General features: G+C 36.5%; 1 long non-coding RNA gene across 1 annotated transcript; it reads right to left on the minus strand.

The window, feature by feature from the left end:
* Positions 1-7,073: 7,073 nt before the first annotated feature.
* LOC145106393 (uncharacterized) lies at positions 7,074-8,805 on the minus strand. Its single transcript, XR_013707552.1, has 2 exons — positions 8,583-8,805; positions 7,074-7,229 (listed from the first exon to the last, which is right to left on the minus strand). It is a non-coding gene; the product is annotated as an uncharacterized LOC145106393 (long non-coding RNA).
* Positions 8,806-9,560: the final 755 nt, after the last annotated feature.

Raw genomic sequence — 9,560 nt, forward strand, 5'->3', positions numbered from 1 at the left:
AACCCGGTACTTTGTATTTGTACCCCTTTTTGGTATGAAACCGGTACTTTGCATTTGTACCCCTTTTTGGTACGAAACCGGTACTTTGTATTTGTACCCATTTTCGTATGAAAACCGGTACTTTGTATTTGTACCCCATTTGTATGATAACCTTTTGTAATAAGTTCGTAATGTAATGAAACATAAACTATACCTATTATAGTTTATCATAATGTTTGTAATGTATATGCAATCTAACTATACCTATTATAGTTCATCAAAACAAGGGTATATGTAAACTATACTTAACATAGTTTATCCAAATGTTTGTATGTAATGGATGTAATTTGATTATACCAATTTGTTATTTCTATGCTTTATCTAGCAAAATCCATTTGTTAACTGTTTTATGTTCTTATATTAAGACAAAATGTCATATAATGCAATAATGTATAATCACATAAAGATATACACCTTGCTCAACATGTTACAAGGTGTAATGAAGTTGATAGCATTTTTCTGTTGTTAACAATTTTTATTACTGTTCTTAGAAAATTTGTAGAAAACTCATCAAAGGTCCAAATCAGAATCCGTAAATTCTGAGAGTTTGGTAAATGAGTCTAGTTTGTTCATAAATTTTATTATGATTTTTAATGACCTCCAACTTGTGTGAAAAAGTCCATAACCACAGACTGGTCCGGATTGATGTTGGAAATGATAGGCAGTTTTGTAAAAATCACCATAAATTGTAGAAAACTCGTATGGAGATGTGCAAGTAACCATTTTAAAGCTAAGGACTTGAACTACTTGCACCTTGTACAGTTTTGAAAACTAAAATGTTTAGGTTGTCCAAAACAGTCCGTGATTGATGTCCAACTTTTCTGATGAAAGCTGTTGGAAAAGTTTAGTTGTGTTTTTGATGATTTAACTTGTATTCCCCCCCTTAAAACTTAAGAAAACATGAAAATGTAGGGTTATGAACTCACCTTGAGTGATTTCAGTAGATGGATGATGGAGAAAAGAAGTGCTCAACTCAAGAACACTTGGGAGGTGCTTGAAGATTCGAAGATCTAACACAAATATGACGATATTTGTGTAAGCAATCTATGACTGGAGTAGAAGGAAGTGTAATAATCATAAGGATGATGAAGATACTTACCAAAAGTAGAAGAAAAGCCTTGGAAAATGCCTTGGAAATCTCGAAATTGAGAGAGAAGAATTGAGAGAAAAGTGTTTGATCTTTTGGTGGAAATGAGAGAAAATGAGTGAAGTGAAGAGAGAGGTTGATTTGCTCCAGCTCTTAGAACATGGGAGGGGCTGATGATTAATGGAAAAGTATAAGGAAGTGACTAGGGATGGTGGGGAAGAGTGTAGGTTAGTCATGGAGTGGGTGTGGTGGTTGCTTGTGTCATAAATCAAAGATAAGTCAACACTCCACCTTTTTGTACTTCACCCACTAATTTCTTGGATAATATTTGTATTAAAAACGTGGGAATTAATGATTTATGGGCTTTAATTGTTAAAATAAAGTTTTGGGTGAAAATCTCGCGTTAAAACGATGAAAAACGAGCTTAAAATGAAGTCGTGGTCGAAAACCGGAAAAGGGAGCCGAACCTGCGAGGGTTCGGTTCGGCTGCTGAAGGAAGCGAAGGCTGAAGAGGCGAAGGCGAAATGGACCGAAGGGTTCGGTCCCTGGTTGTGAGGTTCGGGCCCGAAAGGACCTTCGGGTTTGGGTCATGTTCTCGGTTCGGTCCTCAGCAGTGTTCGGTTCTCAGTAGGGGTTTCGGTTCGTAAGTGCTTTCGGTCCAAGAGGGTTCACCCCTAAGAGGCTTCGGCCCTGTAAAGGGGTTTCGGGTCTGTTAGGGTATTTTACCCATTCTAACCCCGTTTTAAGCGATTTTTGACCCGGTTAAGGGTCGGGATGACCCGAATGATTACAGGAAGTTACCGGAAACTTTGAGAGAGATTTGGGAGAGGTTTGGGAGAGATTCTTAATAGAGAGAGATGGAGTGAAAATGATTGGGAGAGGTTTCTTTTATGATCTTTTTGAGTGTCCGGCTTCGCAACGCAAGGTCCGTAAACCCCGTTAAGCCATGTTTTAGTGTCGTACACACTCCCGATGAGTGTGCAATGGTGTGTTATCGCTTTGGTTCAATGTTTAGCATTATTAAGGCTACGAAAATTCAAACACACGAATTTTCCAAATGATGTTTTCTCTTTAAAATAGCGCATTGAATAGTAATTACATAACGTGAACCCTAATATACAAGGGTTAATTTAGTTGATCGGTTTGACTTGTTGACTTTGTTTGACTTTGACTTGACCGAAATTTGATGGTTGTCACAGCTCAACATCAAGAACTACGGATCATAAGCCCACATATATAAGAATGAATGATTTACACAATCAATCCCCATATATTTAATTAGTCTCCTTTTGATCACAAAATTAATTCCAAATTAATTCTTGATCAATACTAATTAAATAATATGATTTCATATTACTATATTAGAACTTATAATATATTAACAAATCATAAATATCCTTTTCTCACAAACGTCTATCCAAATTGTTCCGATGCCATGCAACCCAAATGGACCATGCCAATCGGGTCAAGTACATACCAATTATAGTTATGGACTTAGATAATAATCCAACAATTTCCTCACACACGAGTTCATCATCCAGTTTGAGAGGTGAGTCTCTCTCCAGTAGGAACGGGTCTAAGGCCACAATGTCGGCCCGTTTAGTTGATAGTAGTTCCAGGCTTCGGTCCGATGTCGGGGCGGTCCCGACAAGAGTATATGTATGCTTGATGTCTTTGTGATTCATGCATGTTATGTGTTTTGTGTTCCGGGGTAAGCCCGATGCTGGGGCAAGCCCGCTGCATGTTAATTTATATGTTATCAGTTATGTGTTCCGGGGTTCGGCCCGATGTCGGAGTAAGCCTGATGAAGTTTATATGTTATGTTATATGTTTATGATATATGATATGTTATGTATGTGCCGGGGTAAGCCCGATGCCAGGGCAATCCCGATGCCAGACGTAGTCTGATGCCGAGGTGAACCCGATGCCGGGCAGGAGTCCGATGTCGGGTTCGTCCCGATGCAGTTGGGAGTAGTCCCAAAGTTATGCTATTTGTTATATGTTATGTGTATAGTATGTGGTAGTTTGGGGGAGCTCACTAAGCTTCGTGCTTACAGTTTTCAGTTTGGTTTCAGGTACTTCAGCTAGCATAGGGAAGGGCTCGGGATGATCGCATGACACACACCATAGTTTTCTAGTCTGGGAGATTTACTCTGATATTTGATATGAGATTTTGATATGTTGACATATATTATGTTATTTTGAGATACATGGTTTATGATTTTATACTATGGTAATGATATTTATGGTTTTAATAATGATTTAAAAACGAAATCTTTGGGATGTTTCATGCTCATCCTTACCGCCTACGACATCAGCTTTGAAATCAAATCCATTATATGGTGGTTAACACTAACCCATCTAGAGATTTTGTTTGACGTTCTAACCGCTACTTCACATTTCAAGAACAAATGCTCCATATCTTTCATATCACCCAAACAAATCAAACATAACACCATACGAACATCAATTCCTTTATTAACTAGATTTTGTCTCAAAGGAAACCAATCTGGTAATAATCTCCACATAGAGGTGTTAACCTTCCTACACACACAAGGATTCCATCTACTAACATTATTGCAATCTAGAAGAACGAAAGCATCAATCCATTTACGAATAACATTCTCGTAAACCCTTTAATTTTAGGACATGATTTGTGGTTTATACTCTACTTTTGATAGCTTTTAGAGTTCTCGGTCTAGGACCGAAAACACCATGTTTTCGGTGGTGTTTGGACCGAAATCAACATGTGATTTCGTTGGGCTTAATGATGCTTTCGATCAGCATGGTCTTAGGTCTGTTAAGGCTTTGTACTAGGTTTGTATAAATAGTTTTTCAGCCGTTTAGTAGTTCTAGTTGTTCATCATTATTTTATTCGGCTGTTAAGAAGTTCTTGGTGTACCAGACGATTTCAACTAATAAATCGTGTGCATTAAGAGTTATTTGTGTGTTCTTGAATCACTATCTGATTTATATTCCGCATTCTTTAGATAGTTTGATTGATATCGTATTGATCTAAGTGTTTTGGGGCTTACAATTGTATCATAGCTTGGATTGGTATCAATCGAATTGACCAAATATTAACCGTTTCTTGGAGTTTTTCTTGGTGTTTTTGAGTTCTTTTTGACGAAATTATTGCCGTTGTTCTTAGTGTTCTTCACTATTTTAGAGATTTTGATCGAAATTGGTCTTAATTAATTACCAATTTCGTGTTTTTGTCATTTTTGGGCGTCTTCGGTCAAAACCTAGGAGTTCTCGGCAGCAAGCTCAGGTTATCGGTTAGGTTTAAGAGTTTTCGGCGGCCAGCTAATAGATTTCGGTTAGGGCAGCTCCTCGGACTCAAATTCGGAGCTCTCGGTCTCAGCCTCGAAGTTCTCGGATGCGAATCTGTGTTCTCAGCTCTGCATCCTCGGTTCAGCTTTTCGGTTGTAAGATTTCGGCTAAGGTTCTCGGTCAAGAAGCCTCGTTCTCAGTCAAGAAGCCTAGTTTCGGTCAAACTGTTTGACTTTCTTGGTTTTCGGTTAAAATCAAATTACACAATCAGATTCGTTTTGGTAAATTATGAGTTCTTACAACAGTCTCAAAGAGGTTAGTGAAACTTTCTGTACTCAAGCCTGTAGCGATACAATTAAAGATTATCGCGATCAACATGATTTATTAATTAGGGAAATTAAGGACCTTAAATATGAAGGATATACTCTTAGAAAGGCCCAAAAACCCTTAAAAAATTAGAGGCCCAAACCAAAGATCTAAAAAGAATTAAGGAAGAATACAACACTAAATGTGAACACTATGATTATGCTGAAGAAAAGATTGTCAATTTAACTGTCGAGCTTGACACATTGAAAATTAAGTTTGAAAATGCAGATTTTAATTTTAAAAAATTTGATGTGTCAAGTAAGAAAGTTGAGACAATGATTGAAAAGCAACATAGATGGCAAGACAAAAAGAATGTAGATCTAGGGTATGATAGTGTTCCTCCTCCATTCAATGATAACTACACTTTTACTCCTATGACTGAGGAAGAAATGTAAGGGAAGCATACCTATAGTATGGCAAACCTACTATAGTTGAGCTAGTAAATAATGATAGTGTGAACGATACTAATGTTTCTACCTCATGTGCAGATAAGGTCACAATGCAAGATGGGCATGAGCAGAACAAAAATAATTCTAGTTCTGCTGAAAATGATTCAAAAACTTGTCATGATGATACTCCCACTGTTGAAAAATTCAAGCCACAAAAATCTGTTAAACAGTCTAATAAATGTTCATGTGCTTGTTCTTGTGGAAGTTCCTTGAAACAAACTTCATTTGGACAAGGACCAAGTCACAATCTTATTTATTTGAAAAGACAGACTTGTTTTAACTGTGGGACTCTCGGTCACATTGCAAGAAATTACCCACATCGTTCATATGTTCCCTACTATGAACAAGGTTGGCAGAACGTGCCAAGGGGAGATCTTCCAAAAGAAATCCTTCGAGGTCACACTCACGCAATGGTGATTGGAATGCTAAAAGGCCAAAAATCAGACTCCCAATGACAAAAAGGGCATGTCGGACAAGAAGCCTAATTCGAGAGATGGTTCAGCCAAACCGAAATCGGTAAGGTCGAATTCATCTCAAGGGTCGTCTTCTAGCTCACACTCACAATACAAGCCTAAATCGAAAGGTAGTCATGTTCCAAAGGTAAGTGAAAAAGGTCCATTTCGGTCCAACAAGAAAGTACCCAAACCTAATTACCAATGGGTTCCCAAAGGTCACATTTCAAAATCATCCAAAAGTCATGTGACTTCTTTATGTTTCTTATCTGATAAACAGGATATGTCATGGGAAAGAGTATTTTGTATAGATAGTAATGGTAAACCCAGCTTCAAAATGGTCTGGGTTCCAAAAACCAACTAATTTCGCACTCTGTGTCGGAGTAGCTATGGAGGAATATCATCAGACTTCGGTATGTTGATAGTGGCTATTCTAAGCACATGAAAGGGGACATCTCTCAACTGCACGACATTCATAACTTTAATTGAGGGTATGTGTCCTTTACGGGAAGGAAGAAAGAAAAGATCACAAATGGAGACCGTATTTAACGGCGTGATGAAATTTGAATATGTTAACTTCATTCCGGAATTGAAACACAGCTGAGGCTGAATACATTGTTGTCTTTGCGTGCTGTTCTCAGGTCATCTGGATGCAACTTCAATCGCTGACTTACGGTATGAATTTTCTCGATACTTCTGAGTTTTCTTAAAATGATTCGTTTTGAAGACTAAAAGTTTTTTTGTTTTGTACATTTTGTATTTTATTTTTGTTTTTGTTAAATTTGTTCATATTTTTCCTTTATGCACAAATTTAGGGGGAGAATTAAAACCAAACAAAAATCATAAAATTAAAAAAATCCAAAATTATGTTTATTTCTGTTTTTATTTCTTTTTCAGAAAAATAAAAATCCAAAAATATTGTATTTGAGCGTATTTTAATTTTTAATTTTATTCTTAGTCCTTTTATTGTGTGCTAATTTATCTTTACTTTTATTTTTATCTCAAAATTTCGTTTGTCTTAAAAGGTGAATTTAAAAGAAAAAGAGACTCAAGGAGATTGTATCGGGATTTTCTGAGCGAGGAGAAGAAGCTTGGAAAGGAATTGACGGTCATTACACGTCACACTACTTTCATAAGGAATTGAAGGCATGAAACCGTACAAGTTGTCAGTTAGGCAGTTTCTCTCTAAGAATTGTCGTATTCAATGAATTGAAGGCATGAAAATGTGCAAACTGTCAGTTAGGCAGTATCTTTCTAAGAACCGTCGTATTAAGGAATTGAAAGTTTGGAACTGTACAAATGGTCAAAAGTGGTCTTTGTCACACCCCCAAACCAAGGATGGCGGAAACGTCCGGGGGTGGAGGACTTCATGTATAGTATCATAACAGCAATTGTAATAGTAATTCAAGCAAACACAACCAACATATATATAATTGAAAAAAATTACATCATTGTATGAATTACATGTTTACGAATCAATTACAATATGTTGATAAAATATGAAATAGTAGACGCCTTAGCGTCCCATCCTCAAAAGCACTTGATTACCTGTTTAATGATTTCCTGAGAATACAAGTTGTTTGAAAAAGTGTCAACACAAAGGTTGGTGAGTTCATAAGCTTTTCGTTTGTAAAAGTAGTATTTGTGTTAGAAAAATCCAATATTTTCCTTAATGTGTAAATGTAGTCTTAAAACCCAAAGACCGAAATGTACAAGTAATTTATCATATTTATAGTAAAACAATGCAAGTTTAAATCGACATAAACTCGTTAAATTTTAATGAAGTCCCCGTAAATTCCAATGTTTGTTAATACTTTATGTGAGTTTATTATAACCATACTATGACCAAGGTTGCCTAAAACGACGTTCTTCAGGCGTCGGAAATGTTATGAAATTTGTCACCCCAGACCTATCGGTCTAACTGTTGCATGCAGTTTAGGTGTGGGTTTGTCAAACCCAATATAGATCTATACACAAGTATCACGCTCTCCCTCAAGGAGACTCTGGTTACAATACAGGACTTAATGGTAATTTGAAGTAAATGTCTCACAAAGTCATTAACGGAATTACGTGTTATGAAAACTTGGTACCGTATGGCCGTACCTTGCTTAATGAAAATATCCTTTGTATAAATGTACCCTTTTTAAATGTATGTGTTATGTAATGTATCATAAACTATACCTATTATAGTTTATCAACCAAGGGTAGTACGTGGTAATGTACGCAAACTATATTCAAAATAGTTTATTTAATGTTTGAATGTATCGATTGTACTTTGATTATAATCACTTGTTATTCTTTATATTTTATATGACCAAATCCATTTGTAAACTGATGTGTGTCTAAATATTAAGATAAAATGTCATATATTGCAGTAACATATAATCACATAAAGATATACACCTTGCTCAACATGTTACAAGGTGAAATGAAATTAACAGCAACTTTTCGTTAAAAACAGTTTCTGTTACCGTTCTTAGAAAATTTATAGAAAAATCATCAAAGCTCTAAATCCAAATCCGCAAATTTTGAGAGTTTGGAATATGAGTCTAGTTTGTTCGTAAATTTTATCATGATTTTTAGTGATCTCTAACAGAGGTGAAAAGGTTCATAATCACAGACTGGTCCGGGTTTGCCTCTGAAATGACAGGCAGTTTTGTAAAAATCACCATAAATTGTAGAAAAATCATATGGAGATGTGCAAGTAGTCATTTTAAAGCTAAGAGTTTGAACTACTTGCACCTGAAACAGTTTTGAAAACTAAAATATTTAAGTTGACCAAAACAGTCCGTGATTAACCTCCATCTTTTCTGATGTAATCTGTTAGAAAAAGTTTAATTGTGTTCTTGATGATTTTACTTGTATTCCCCCCTTAAAACTTAAGAAAAACATGTAAATGTATGGGTATGAACTCACCTTATGTGGTTTCAGTAGATGAAAGTGAGAGAGAGGAAGTGTTCAACTCAAGAACACTAAGAAGATGTCTTGATGATTCGAGAATTAATTGAAGAAAGAAATCCCTGGAGAAAGCCTTGAAGTTCTTGAAGTTAAGAGAAAAGATGAGAGAATTTTGGAGAGTGTTCTAGGTTGCTAAGTGTAGAATGAAAGAGTTTTATGGAGAATGAGGAGAGAGGATCAATCCTCCAGCTCTTAGAACGTGGGAAGAGCTGGAGATTGGCTGTAAAGGTCCACTAAGGAGACAAGGGGTAGTGGGAAAGAGTGGCTAATCATAGAGTGAGGTGGTAGTGGTTTGCTTTTGCCATAAATTAAGGAAAAGCAAATATTCCCTCAATAATTAGTTCAATCACCAATTCTTTTAATATATTTTATAAAAACCCTGGAGATTTATATATTTTGGGGCCTTAGTTTATAAAATAAAGTTTTGGGTGAAAATCCCACGTTAAAATAATGAAAAACGGAGTTAAAACGAAGTCGTAGTCGAAAAACCGGTAAAAAGGAGCTGTCTGCGGACCTTCGGACCCTCGGACCCTCGCTTCGGATCTTCGGACCCTCGCTTCGGATCAGAGGCCTCGGATGCGAGGCTTCGGATGCGAGGCTTCGGATGCGAGGCTTCGGTCCATAAGCTTCGGTTTCGGATCCTTAAAGCTATTTTACTCGTTTTTACCCTGTTTCAAGCGATTTTTGACCCGGTCAAGGGTCGAGATGACCCAAATGATTACAAAAAGTTAAAGTAACTTTTGAGAGAGATTTGGGAGAGATTTGGGAGAGATTTCAAATAGAAAGAGATAGAGTGAAAACGATTTAGAGAGGTTTCGTTTGTGATTAATTTGAGTGTCCGGCTTCACAACGCAAGGTTCGTAAACCCCATTAAACCGTGTTTTAGTGTCTTACACAATCCCGATGATTGTGTAATAGTGTTTTATCGCTTTGGTT

Source organism: Lactuca virosa, chromosome 1 (genome assembly GCF_052849685.1).
Source record: "Lactuca virosa cultivar CGN04683 chromosome 1, Lactuca_virosa_CGN04683_v6, whole genome shotgun sequence".
Classification (NCBI taxonomy): Eukaryota; Viridiplantae; Streptophyta; class Magnoliopsida; order Asterales; family Asteraceae; genus Lactuca; species Lactuca virosa.